The following is a 14,744-nucleotide window of genomic DNA, read 5'->3' on the forward strand; positions in this document are numbered from 1 at the left end:
GAACCCGTTCAGCATGATGAGCAGTAAATACAGTGTTTGGTCGGTTATACTTGTGAACTACAATCTCCCTCCAAAGCTATGTATGAAGAGAAAGTTCTTGATGTTAACGCTTTTGATTTCAGGACCGAATCAACCAGGAAATGATATTGATGTCTATTTGGCACCGTTGGTCGATGATTTGAAGATGTTATGGGAGAAAGGGATGGAAGTTAAAGACGCTTACCGTGGAGATTCGTTCAACTTAAGGGCAATGTTAATGTGGACTATTAACGATTTTCCGGCCTATGGAAACTTGTCAGGATACTCTGTGAAATGCTCGATTGGTTGTCCGATTTGCATGAAAGACACATCTTCCATCCGTTTGAAGCATGGTAAGAAAACTGTTTTTCTGGGTCATAGAAGATTCTTACCAAGAGATCACTCGTATAGAAGATTGAAACAAGCGTTTGATGGAAATTCATAAGAACGACCCCCTCCTAGAATTTTGTCTGGTGAAGATGTCTATGAGATGGTTAAAAACGTCAATGAAGTGCTTGGGAAAAGAAAGCGGAGTGCTAGTACTAAAGAATCGTTCAAAGAGAATCCTTGGAAGAAGAAATCGATTTTCTACGACCTTCCTTATTGGAAGACACACTACGTCCGGCATTGTCTGGATGTTATGCACATCGAGAAAAATGTTTGCGAATCGCTTATTGGTACACTTCTTGATGATCCAAATAAATCGAAAGACGGAATACAATCTCGATTGGATCTCAAAGAGATGAATATAAGAAGCATTTTGCATCCCGAGGAGGGGGGTGGGAAAAAAACAATCCTCCGCGGCCTTGCTGGTGAAGATACTCGTGTTATAATCTGCTTCAGGGGACGATTGACGAGCTCGCTTACTTTTACTTTTACTAGGACCTTTGGAAGTGCTCGGAGCCGTGGCGCCCGCCGGATTTTTTGTTCGAACCATTTTTCACCTTCACAAAGCATAATCATAAAAAATTCAATCTCGACATCTACAATCAACATAACCATTTTAAATACTAACAATGTCACAACAATCACAAATTCTATATCAATTCCAACTTCATTTAAACATAACAATATCAAATTCATAAACAATTCCATTCTAACACAAATTCTAACTCAAATTCATTCTAACACAAATTCTAACTCTAATTCATTCTAACACAAATTCTAACGTCTCAAATTCATTCTAACACAAATTCTAACTCTAATTCATTCTAACACAAATTCTAACGTCTCAAATTCATTCTAACACAAATTCTAACTCAAATTCATTCTAACACAAATTCTAACTCAAATTCATTCATAATAAAATAAAAAACCCTAATTTTGTTAAATCAATAACCACCTTAAATCAATAACCCTAATTTTGTTAAATCAATAATCACAACATGCAACTCGGGGAAATAACATGAAATCCATATTCAAAAACACGAAATCCATATCAAAAACACGAAATTAAATCAATAACCACCTTAAAAACTTAGAAAATCATACCTTTAAAAAGAGAGTGAGAGGCGGTGAGAGAGAGAGAGGCGCGAGAGAGTTGGGCGGCGAGGACGTGGCGAGCGAGAATGGCGGCGAGGATGTGGCGAGCGAGAATGGCGGCGAGGACAAGGCTACGGCGAGAAATCGGGGCGGCAAGGACGTGGCGAGGGAATTTGGAAGAGAAAATGAAGACAGACTCGGCCGAAATAGTTTGTCTCGCGTTTGTATTTTGAGGAGAATGAGAAAAAAAACTGAAAACTGGTTTATATAGTGAAAACCTAAAAACCTCGCCGCGGCGAGAATATGTCTTCGCCGCGGCGAGAAGGTCCTACAACGGATATTCTAACCGTTGTAGGATCCTCTCGCCGCGGCGGGAGTCCTTCATCGCCGCGGCGAGGCAGTTTCATAAAAAACTGCTAGGCCACGGTATCCTTCTCGCCGCGGCGGAGTATATTTCCAGCCGCGGCGACATAATCTCGCCGCGGCGAGAGATGACCATCGCCGCGGCGACTATATTCTACAACGCTTATAAAAAGCGTTGTAGAATTCTTCGCCGCGGCGAGGTTTAAATCGTGCCGCGGCGAGGTCCATCCTTCTACAACGCTTTGAACTTGCGTTGTAGAAACTTTTCGCCGCGGCGAAAATCACATGGTGCCGCGGCGACAGTTCTACAACGGATTGTGTTAACGTTGTGGGAAATCTGAAATTTAAGTTCTTCTACAACGCTTTACAAAAGCGTTGTAGAATCACCCAGATTCTACAACGCTTATCCATAAGCGTTGTAGAAACACCGAGATTCTACAACGCTTAGCCATGAAGGTTGTAGAAACACCGAGATTCTACAACGCTTAGCCATAAGCGTTGTAGAAACACTATGTTTCTACAACGCTTATGTTAAGCGTTGTAGAATCCCTAGTTTCTACAACGCTCATGTTAAGCGTTGGAGAAAGTGGGTTGTATAATCCAACATTTGTAGTAGTGCGACTAGATGATGATATACATCAAGGGTAAACCTAGATAATATTCAGTGGACCCGCTCATCATAATTTGGTTGAATTCTTGAGTAGAAAATAAATTCATTTGAACCGAGAGATTTTCAGTGTCAACTCTTTAGTGGAGTCAGTTGACATTAAGCTAAACTTGGAAAAGGTTTGTGAACTTTTGAGTCCAAGTGTTTAGCTCAAGCTTTGTTCATTTGGATCCATGAGGTCACTGTCACAAATCACATCGAGTAGGAATAGTTAAACTAGAAGCTAAGTCAAAACAAGAATGAGACAAGTTTTATGAAAATTGTCAAAAAGGGTAAATTTGTCTTTTTGGACATAGCATCAAATGAATGTCAATAAATTTTTTGGCCATGATGTGTTCATTGGGCCTTGTGGATTAATTTCATTTCATAGAATTTTACTTGAAAATTCTTAATGGGCTTTTCTTATGTTGTCATGAACAAGTAAAGAAAAATCTAGAAAGACTTTCTAGAAGCCTTTTGGCCGTCCAACCCAAGTGAATGGGAGACTAATTTCGTGCAGCCCTAGTGTGAAAGAGAGATTATTTTGTGCATTAGTGTATGAAGATACTTGCCAAAAGAAAAAAGTGGAAACAAATTTGCATCTAGATGCATTAGGGAATTCGGCCAAGTAAGGAAGGGAACAAAAGAGGAAACAAATCCAAGGGCTTCTAGAAGCACTCTTGGCCGTGTGACTCTAAGGGAAGGAGAGCAATATTTGCTCATGAATATATGATATTCAATAAAAGAGGAAACTACCTTATTGAATTTAAAACCTCTCCTATAAATAGAGCCCTCATTCCCTTCATTTCATTCATCCAAAGTATAAGAGATTGAGAGACTCTCTCTCTAGAACTTGGCCGAACTCCTGTCTCTCTCTCTTTAGTTATTTTTCGTTTTTGTTTTGGCACCTAGGTTCTCATTTGACCTAGTGGTTTTAGCTCTTCGACTTTGAGACTTGTTCTCGAGTTTTCATGTTTAAAAGTGCCCACTCACTAGTTCCTTTTCTCTCGAGTGATTCTTGTGATAGAAACTATCGTGGTTGCTCGTGTTGCCGAGGAAAGAAGAGCGACGTGCTGCGAGGGAGACGAACGTTTTCAACCTTCCGAAGGCTCATCAACGTTCAAGCTTCTAAAAAGGTTAGTAAATTAATCATGCTCATAATAGTTTTTATTTACATGTACTTGCTCTTTGTCTAGGTTAGTAAAATCGGTTTACTTGTCAAAAGAAAATTTTTAAAATTCCGCCGCTTACTGAAGCGTTAAATTTTTTTTAAAACCCTAGATCAATTCCAACACCATAGATGTGGTGAACCATGCTAGGTACATGTCCTTCGGGTCTTTGAACGAGTGGATGCTTCCCGACCTTAAGTTCTTGAACCACAAGAAATCGGGTCCGGCGAGGGTAAGACTAAAAGCTTGGCACATGGCGCCGGGAGCGACACCTTACATCGTCATCCAGGTTTCATAATGCTGGATGTGGTAAGCAGGATCCACTTTTCCATCATAGGGAGGGAGGTCGAGAGTTTGAAATTTCCCATACAAACCTCGACCAATATCTGAGCCGTGAAAGGTTCGGAGATCTCGTACCTCATTTCGAAGATTGTGGATCATAGTGACCGCATCGAGACCGGTAGTCGGTGTAACTCCCTATTAGGGAGGAGTCACCTGCCGCCTCTCATTAGACCCTTGACCCATGCGGCGGTTCACGTTAGTCGGGGCTGCCACGCGGATGTTTGGCCAAGAGCTTAGTCGCTCTCTCAGGTCATTGACACGCTCGTTGGGTTGAGCGGTAAGATGATCCCTGAGATCGGGGCTTTCCGCATAGAGGCGTAGGCTTCGTCTACGATAGCGCGCTCTCCGCATGCCCTGACTTTCCGCAACATTCTCCCTTTGACCAAGTCGGTCAAGGGCCGAATGTCAGGAGTTCCCGTCTTGGGAGGCAGCAAGAATATCCCCTGTCTTGGGTAAGGGGTTCGAAGGAACAACATCATTCATGGCGGGGAGTCCCCCGACTTTCGTGAGAGAAGTCTTGATATCCTTTGAATCACTAGTACCCTCGTAATCAGGATCGCGGTCGCGAATTTCCTCGTTGAGGTTCTCAAGATCCCCATCAGGGATCACCGTGTTATGCGTAGGTCGCTTCAAAGCCAATCGGCAGTGGTACCTCGCGTTCTTTGCCTTTAGTTGGCGGATATTCTCCTCCAACTCCATGATGCGGACGTCCCTGCTATCTAGAGATGGAGATGGTGAACCGGTCGAGCTCATTAAAGGGACCGGTTCTTCGTCACCATGCGCTCGGGAGCGCATAAAATAGTTTTTGGTCCCAATAGCGTTATCAGGATGGTTAACGCCCTAAGAACGTACGGGTCGCTGACTACTCATCTTTTCTCGATTCCGAGAAAGTTGAGTCTTCAAGAGAAGAGAAGAAGATGGACACAAGGGATTTCGGGCTGAACAAGTCGGGAAGTCCCCTCCTTCTAGCGCCAAAATGTTGTCGCACGAAAATGAACAACTATAAAAAGCTTCGAACAGTTCGACCCAAGGTCGGACCAAGTGGCCGCACCCGAGCAAAAGGTGTGAACTCGAAAGTCTCGAGCTGGGTTTTCTCAAATCAACACGCTTCTCAGAGGAGACAAGAGGTGAGGATGAGGAGTGACCGTGCCTTTTTGGTGTAGGCTTCCTACGTACTCGTGTGTGGGATAAGTTCATAACGTAGTTCAGGGCGTATGTAACACAAAATGAGGCGCGGAGGGGTCCTCAGCGACGTCTTAGAACTTCGTGGGACACATAGGATGAGTAGGCGATTTTCTGTCGGAAATCGCGCACGCGTCTAGTATGCTAGACGCGTAGGGGATTTTTAGTGGAAACCCCTAGGAGCGTGCATGGGCACTATTCTCGGCGTTCGATCAGAGGGAGCGACGTCCGGGAGTCCCCGAGAGTGCATCGAAACCTCTGAAAATGAGCGAAACTCGTAGAAAGCACTTCAGGCCAAAGATGGCATCAAGAGAAACAAAGGAGAGCGAGAATTAGAGCGAATGAATATGAATGAATATGATAGCTTCCCCCTCAATGAGAGGGTGTATTTATAGTAGTTGGAGGGCCTTAGGAGGCACATTTCTCGTCCATGTGGGATTGAGGGCGCGCGCCCCGCCAAGAGGAGGAGCGCAGCGTGCGCGAGGCGTGTAGACTGCCCCGCGCACAAGCGGCGCGCGGCATGCAACCCACGGCGCGCGGGACGTGCCACGCCGCGTCTGGCGCGGTGCACGCCTGGCTGGCTTTTTGTGGGCCTTTTATGGCCTTTGTTTTATTTGGCCCGTTGGGGCGTCAGAGATCCGGATATCATGCTAGTCGCGTGAAATATGAAAGTCTCTACTCGTGGAGGGCGACTCAATTTGCGGAGCGAGGCTCGACTCGATGAGAAAGACTAGAGGCTCAACTCGAGGAGAACGATTCTTCTCAAGGAGCGAGGCTCGACTCAAGGAGAATGACTCGACTCGAGGAGCGAGGTTCGACTCGAGGAGAACGACTCGACTTGAGGAGCGAGGCTCGACTCGAGGAGAACGACTCGAATCGAGGAGTTAGGCTCGACTCGGGTGGAGTGACTCGACTCGAGGGGCGAGGCTCGACTCGAGGAGAGTGACTTGACTCGGGGAGCTGAAAGTTTCAGCATGAGGGCTTGCTAGTGACTCATGACAAAAGGCTTGCCACTCTATAGGACCTCCAGCCTGATCATCGGCCCTTTGAGCGGCGCATCTTCTCGGCGTTCCGGATTTTCCGAAAACGACCGACAACAGTATGCTAGGTTAAGCTTTGTTCATTTGGATCCATTAGGTATCTACCACAAGTCTTTAGAGTAGGATTAGTTAAACACGAAAGCTAAGTCAAAACAAGTCCAAATTTTGAACTAGACAAGTTTTACGGAAATTGTCTAAACGGTAATTTTATCCTTTTGGACATAGGATGGTATGAATGTCAATAGATAAGTTATTTTGACATTGTCATATGATGACAATGAGATCAATTACATGGCCATATTAATGTAATTGGGTCTTGAGGATTGAATTTCATTTCTTAAGGGGCTTTTCTTATGTTGTCATGAACAAATAAAGAAACATCTAGAAGCATGTTCTAGAAGCCTTAAATTCGTGCACCATCATAGAGAGAAATAGAGTTTATGTTGTGCACCAATGTATGAAGATACTTGCCAAAAGAAAAAGAGGAAACAAATTGCGTCTAGAAGCAATACACATGGGCGGCCAAGGGAGAGAACCAAACAAATGAGGAAACAAATCCAAGAGCCTTGATGGCTAGGTTAGACGTGCAATGTATAGAGAAGAGGAAACAAGATTTGCTCATGAATATGTGATATTCAATAGAAAAGAGGAAACTAACTTTTCAAGGCAAACCTCCTCCTATAAATACCCCACCTCATTCACCATTCACAACACACAATTTTTTAGATTGAGAGCTCCTGTCTAGATGGTAGCCGCCCACCCTCTCTCTCTCTCTATCTCTTCTTGTCCTTTTTGTTTTGGCACCTAGGTCCTCATCAGACCTAGAATTTGTTTTAGCTCTTTGGCTCAAAGACTTGTCCATGAGTCATAGTGTTGAAAAGTGCCCACACATTAAATCCTAACCATACTCAAAGACTTAGTGGTAGAAACTTTCGTGGTTACTTACAGGTTCAAGAAGAGTAGAGGGAGAGGCGAGCTACGAGGGGAGACGAGCGTTTCAACCTTTTTTTAGGCTTCTCAACGTTCAAGCTCCATTCAAGGTTGGTACCGAGTAAAAACTAAATGTAGTTTTAAATTTTAAATTATATGTTCATGCACTTTGTCTAGGTTGTAAAAACGTTTTACGTGTTTTTAAAAGAAATTTTTTATATTCCGCTGCTTGCTAGAAATGATAAATCTTTACTTAACCCTAGATCTATTCCAACAAATGGTATCAGAGCTATGGTCAATGTATAAGCATGTGCATATAATTTGAAAAATGAGTTTGAAAATCGTTTTCATAATTTTACTCGAGTAATGGTTTTGCTAGAATTGTTATTTTAGATTTTTTTAATTTATTGATCGTGTCTTTAAATTAAAAAGCATGTTGATTTTCTACACCTTTTGGATGATATTAAAATACTTAAGAATCAGTTCTAAAAGTTTTTAATTGTTTCATAATCAAAAACATGTTTTGATAAGTTTGAGAAATTTTGGGTAATTTTGTGACAAGTAATATAGTCTTGCTTGCTTTGCTTATTTACTCGCTCGTTTTATTTTAGTTGATATTATCTCTTGTTGTATACTATTAGTATGTTAATAAGACACATTCAAAAGACTTAACAACTCAATAAAACGTTATGTTACGCTTAAATCTTTTGCACTCAAGTCCCGACCGAATTTCTATCTAGTTTTTCCTTGAGCTTAAGAATACCTACTCCAAAAGGGACGTATCACTCTGCTCGAAACTTGGATTTGAATGGTTCTTAAACCAAATTAAAGGTTTTTGAGTCTACTTTCCAAAATAGTTGGAATAAGCTCAATTGGACATCGGAGTCGCTGTCTAAGGCATTTTTACTCCGCGGTGTTGCTGCCTGAGATTCCGGGATTTCTTGAAAATATATTTTTAAATTCTGAATCCCGGATCCCACTCCTAGATTTCTAGAACTCGAATGGAAAAATTTCCTTGAGAAATGTTTTTTTTTCTAAATGTTATAAACATAATGTGTCAGATTGAAAAGTTTTGATTTTTGAATATTTACATCAAATTGAGTTGTTACAAAAACTAGTTTGAATTTTGAAAAATTGTTTTCACTTTCAAACTTGAAAATGTTTTGTCATCCAAATCAATTATGTTTTCACAACCATATCTATATCACTTCTGTTCAAAATCTATTTGCTCTTGAAAATTTAAGTGGGAGGTCTCCTCGTAGACTAGTCAAAAAATGATGCAAGAAGATGTGTAATCTCAAACCTCAAGTGTTGAAATGAGTTAGAAGTTCACACTTCCCTCATACACTTTCCCTAGTAGAAAATATAGGAAAATGCCTGAGTATGTATCGTTTGGCTTTATGCACTAACACTGCTCTTCCTAGAAACATGACGATCTAAGAATCAATTTCTAGAATTCCACTCGATCTCTCTATACGCTAGGAAATGTGTTTCCGAACTTATAAGAGACGATTTTCCAACTCTAAAAACTAAGTGAGAGGGTTATACTTGTTGTTTGCAACCCACGATCCCCATCACTAATGAAAAGTGCAATTGTCGCCAGACCAAGAGTCACCCTCGTGGCCCTCTCTTAAATGAAAATACTCAACGGCACTTTGCTCTGATCATTGCTCGAAGAGCTACGTCCGAGAGTGAGACAATGAGACAAGGCCTCCCCTCGGTGGATTGATAAGTGACGCTATCTTTTGAAGAACGAAATTTAAATTTGAATAATGATTATTTTGTTCCTTCCTTCGTGAAGAACTTGATATCTGTTGCTCGTCTTTATGAGCAAGATTATTGTTTAAAGTTTATTAAGAATGGAATTCGAATTTGTCTTTCCAATAATTCTTTCGTCACTGATACATGTATGAAGAGTGCTCTCTTTTACATTTATCCCACGCAATATTCGCTGTAAGACACTGAAATAGATAACGATCTAGTCAGGGAGCCAAAGAGGATAAAACATTCTGCTTCCTCCGATCTAATAAAATCAATATATCTCTGGCACTTAAGACTTGGTCATATCAGTCTAGACAGGCTTAAGAGACTTGTGAGGGACGGTCCACTTCACGCCTCTGCAATATGTTCATTGCCTACTTGTAAATCTTGAATATAAGGAAAAATGACTAAGCAACCTTTCTAAGCTAAGGGTCGAACAGTCACTGAGTTGTTGGAACTCGTACATTCTAATGTATGTGGTCCGCTCAGTACATATGCACGGGGAGGATACGAATACTTCATTACCTTCACCGATGATTACTCAAGATACGGTTTTGTCTATTTGCTCAAACACAAATCCGAGACCATTGACGTATTTATGGTCTTCCGGGCTTTAGTGGAAAAGCAAACTTGAAATCAGATCAAAACACTTCGATCCAATCAAGGTGGTGAGTATATGTCTAGAGCGTTCAATGATTTTCTTAAAGAAGAAGCTGTCGCTTCTCAGCGTACAGCACTTGGCACACCTCAACAAAATGAAGTGTCATAGAGAAGGAACCGAACTCTGATGGAGATAGTTAGATCAATGATGAGTTACTCATCACTCCCTCTTTCCTTTTGGGAATATGCCTTCGAAACAGCAGCTTACATTCCGAACCAACTCCCGTCTAAAACGGTTCCTGGTACTTCTTATGAACGATGGACTGGCCGTAAAGTAAATCTAGACCACATCAAAATTTGCTAAGGCAAAAGACTAGCAAGTTGGCTAGCAAGTCAGAGTTATGTCCGTTTGTTGGATATCCCAACTGAAACACAACGTAACTCATCAGAACCTCGTCAAGTAATACTTCGACGTAATGGGAGGGCTTCTCAAAAGCCTGACAGGTACATGTTTTATGGAGACACTCTCGTAGCCATCTCTTACAGGGATGATCATTTTTCCTAAAGCCAAGCGACGGCTTGTTCTTTTAAACAAGTAAAACGTTTTTACTAACCTAGACAAAGAGCAAGCACATGTTATAATTAAAACTTTCTAAAAGCGATTACACGTTTGCTAATCTTTATGAAGCTTGATCGTTGAGAAGCTTGTGGAGGTTAAATCGCTCGTCTCCCCATGCAGCTCGTCTTTCTTCATTCTTCAGGAACTCGAGTAATTACTAAAAAATTTATCACATAAATCACTCGAGGTAAGAAGGAATAAGTTTGTGGACACTTTTAAACACAACGACTCAAGAACAAGTCTTCGAGTCGAAGAGCTAAAATAAACGTTAGGTCAAATATGGACCTAGGTGCCAAAACAAAAACGAAAAGAGTTAGACAAAAAGAGAAGTGGGCGGCCATGTATAGAGAGAGAAGCTCTCAATCTCTATAACTTTTGTATAATCAACAATGAGAATGAGGGCCATATTTATAGAAAAATGATTACCTTCAAAAAAAGTAGTTTCCTCTTCTATAGAATATCACATATTCATAAGCAAATATTGACTCTCTTTCTCTTTAAGTCACACGGCCAACTAGCTTTTAGAAGGCCTTGGATGTGTTTCCTCTTTTGTTCTCTCTCATGTTAGGCGCCCATAATGTTGCTTTATGAAGCAAATATGTTTCCTCTTTTACTTTTTGCAAGTATCTTCATACATTATTGAAAAAAATAATCCCCTCTTTCCCTTTGGTATGGACGATTTCTTAAGGCCTTCTAGAACATGCTTCTAGATGTCTTATTTGTCCATGACAACATAAGAAAAACCCGATAAGAATTTTCACATAAAATCCTTGAAATGAAATTAATCCACAAGGCCCAATTACTCTAATCATAGCTGTGTGGTACATTTCATTTATCATCATATGACAATGTCAAAAAAAACTTATTTATTGACATTCATACCATCCCATGTTGAAAAAGACAAAAATACCATTTAGACAATTTTCGTAAAACTTGTCTAGTTCTTGCTTTGACTTAGCTTCTAATCTAACTAATCCTACTCGAAATGACTTGTGAAAGTGATCTCATGGATCCAAATGAACAAACCTTGAGCTAACATACTTGGACTCAAAAGTTCACAAACCTTTTCCAAGTTTTAGCTTAATGTCAACTGACTCCACTAAAGAGTTGACACTGAGAATCTATCGGTTCAAGAATTCAACTTAATTGTGATGAGTAGATCCACTGAATATTATCTATGTTTACCCTTCACGAATATCATAAGCTAGATAGGATTTACAAAATTACCATTTTACCCTTCTAGCTGTTATTTCCTCAACTCCTTTGTCGCTTGTGAATAAGTTAGAAACAATGTATTGACAAGGAGCTAACAAGTCACATTGATTAATCCAAAAGAATCATGACTCAATTCGGACACTTGCCAGTTCATTTATTCAAATTCCAAGGAACAAAACATGAGGTGATATACATTGTGTTTCAGTAATCTTGTACATGAATTACATACATATGAGATCTTCACAAAGTTACTCATGACATGTTCATAACTTAGTACCTCGCCAATAGGTCATGTTCAAAATCACATAGTGAATCCGAACTCTGACTTCCTCAAATGTGAATACGTAAGCTATGAAATGACATGTCTCATTTCAGGATTGAGGTAAGCACGATGCAATTCATACGTAGTGACTTCGAAATATATGAAGTTAAATGGTTTGTTCTTATTCTGTCTCTAGAAGTGCACTGGTCAATTCAGTACCTTCAGAAGATACGTAGAAGAACTATAGAGTCTCCAACTCTCTATGCCCCATAACCAGACATCATAGTTACTCCTAACAATCCTACTGAGATCAATAGTCCTTTGATCCTTAAATTGCGAATATATTGTTTTAAGCAAACCATGAAGAGTTTGTTCATGCAAATCTACATTTGTGTCTTTATATGTTGTTAGGTCTGTTTAAGGACTAAAGACTATGGATTATCATAAAGCTTCAAACAGACAAGGAAGAATGAATGAACGTTTCAACTTTTATTAATGATTCAACAGTTACAAGCAAGAGTCTTCGTGAGACTTTATTACAATAAATGTACATAAATAAAGACTACTACTCTTCTTGTGGGCACCATTGTCAACAAACTCTCACTTGACTCAAAGAAAATGTTAATAGTCCTTTTTGCCTAATCCCTCCCGATGCTGGTTGAAGACCTTGTTCGCTAAGGCCTAGGTGAATGGATCTCTCAGGTTGTCCACCGTTGAGATCTTCTTCACCACCACATATCCGCGCTGCACGATCTATCGAATGAAATGGTATTATCGCTCAATATGTTTAGGGTGCTTATGGCTTCGAGGTTCCTTTGAGTTAGCGACAGCCCCACTGTTGTCACACAATAAAGGGTCATGGGCTCGTCGACGTTTGGAACGACTTCCAAATATTAAGGAATTTTCTAAGCCGTACAGCCTTTTTGGATGCTTCACAAGCAGCCACATATTCTGCTTCCATTGTGGAGTCAGCAATGCAAGATTTCTTAATACTCCTCCACACAACAACTCCACCATTAAGGATGAACATGTTGTCAATGGTGCCCACAAGAAGAGTTGTAGTCTTTACTTTTGTACATTTGATGTAATAAAGTCTCACGAACACTCTTGCTTGTAATTTCTTATTCATTAATAAAAAGTTGAAACGTTCATTCAAGATTCCTTGTGTGAAGCTTTATGACGAAACCTTAGTCTTTATTCCATAAACAAACCTAACAACACATGAAGAGACAAATGTAGATTTGCATGAACAAACTCTTCATGGTTTGCTTAAAACGATATATTCGCAATCTAAGGGTCAAAAGACTATTGACCTCAGTACGATTGTTAGGAGAATCTATGATGTCTGGTTATGGGACATTGAGAGTTGGAGACTCTATAGCTCTTCTAGGTATCTTCCGAAGGTACTGAATTGACCAGTGCACTTCTAGAGACAAGATAAGAACAAACCATTTAACCTCTTATGTCTCTAAGTCACTACGTATGAATTGCATCATGCTTACCTTAATACTGAAACGACACATGCCATTTCACAGCTTACGTATTCTCATTTGAGAAAGTCAGAGTTCGGACTCACTATGTAATTCTGAACAGGACCTATTGGTGAAGTACTAAGTTGTGAAGATGTCATGAGTAACTTTGTGAAGTTCTCATAGATATGGAATTCATGTACAAGATTGTTGAAATGCAATGTATATCGCCTCATGCTTTGTTCCTTGGAATGTGAATAAATAAACTGGCCAATGTCCAAATTGAGTCTTGACTCTTTTGGATGAAACAATGTGACTTGTTAGCTCCTTGTCAATACATTGTTTCTAACTTATTCACAAGCGACAAAGGAGTTGAGGAAATAACAGTTAGAAGGGTAAAATGGTAATTTTGTAAATCCCGACTAGCTGATGATATTCATGAAGGGTAAACATAGATAATATTCAGTGGATCAACTCATTACACTTAGGTTGAATTCTTGAGTAGAAAATAAATTCATTTGAACTGAGAGATTTTCAGTGTCAACTCTTTCGTGGAGTCAGTAGACATTAAGCTAAACTTGGAAAAGGTTTGTGAACTTTTGAGTCCAAGTGTTTTAGCTCAAGCTTTGTTCATTTGGATCCATGAGGTCACTGTCACAAATCATATCGAGTATGAATAGTTAAACTAGAAGCCAAGTCAAAACAAAAACGACACAAGTTTTACGAAAATTGTGTAAAGGGTATTTTTGTCTTTTTGGACATAAGGTGAAATGAATGTCAATAAATTTGTTGACAATGTCATATGATGACATATTGATACTCGGCCATGATAAGTTCATTGGGCCTTGTGGATTAATTTCATTTCATAGGATTTTATTGAAAATTCTTAATGGGCTTTTCTTATGTTGTCATGAACAAATGAAGAAAAATCTAGATGCCCCTTCTAGATGTGTTGCATGCCCAACCCTAGTGTGAAAGAGAGTTTATTTGTGCATTAATGTATGAAGATATTTGCCAAAAGAAAAAGAGGAAACAAATTTCCTCCAAGAGGAGAGTGTAGTGGGCGGCCAAATAGGTCAAGGGAGAAGCAAAATAAAAGAGGAAACAAATCCAAGGCTTCTAGAAGGAATGCTTTGGCCGTGTGACTCATGAGGAGAAGGAGGGAATATTTGCTCATGAATATGTGATTTTATATAGAAGAGGAAACTACCTTATTCAAGGTAAAGCCTCCTATAAATAGAGCCCTCATTCTTCACATTTCATTCATTCCAAGTTTTAGAGATTGAGAGCTTCTCCATCTAGCTTGGCCGCCCCTTCCCTCTCTCTCTCTCTAGTTTTCTTTCGCTTTTGTTTTGGCACCTAGGTCCTCATTTGACCTAGTATTTTCAGCTCTTCGACTTTCAGACTTGTTCTCGAGTCGTCGTGTTTAAAAGTGCCCACTCACTAATTCCTTTCTTTCTCGAGTGATTCTTGTGATAGAAACTTTCGTGGTAGCTCGAGTTCTCGAGGAAAGAAGAGACACGTGCTGCAAGGGGAGACGAACGTTTCAACTTTCCGAAGGCTTCTCAACGTTCAAGCTTCTAAAAGGTTAGTAAATTTATAATGCTCATTGATGTTTTAAATTATATGTACTTGCTCTTTGTCTA

Source organism: Urtica dioica, chromosome 3 (assembly GCF_054948205.1).
Source record: "Urtica dioica subsp. dioica isolate 48M chromosome 3, U.dioica_male_clone48M_v1_H2, whole genome shotgun sequence".
NCBI lineage: Eukaryota > Viridiplantae > Streptophyta > Magnoliopsida > Rosales > Urticaceae > Urtica > Urtica dioica.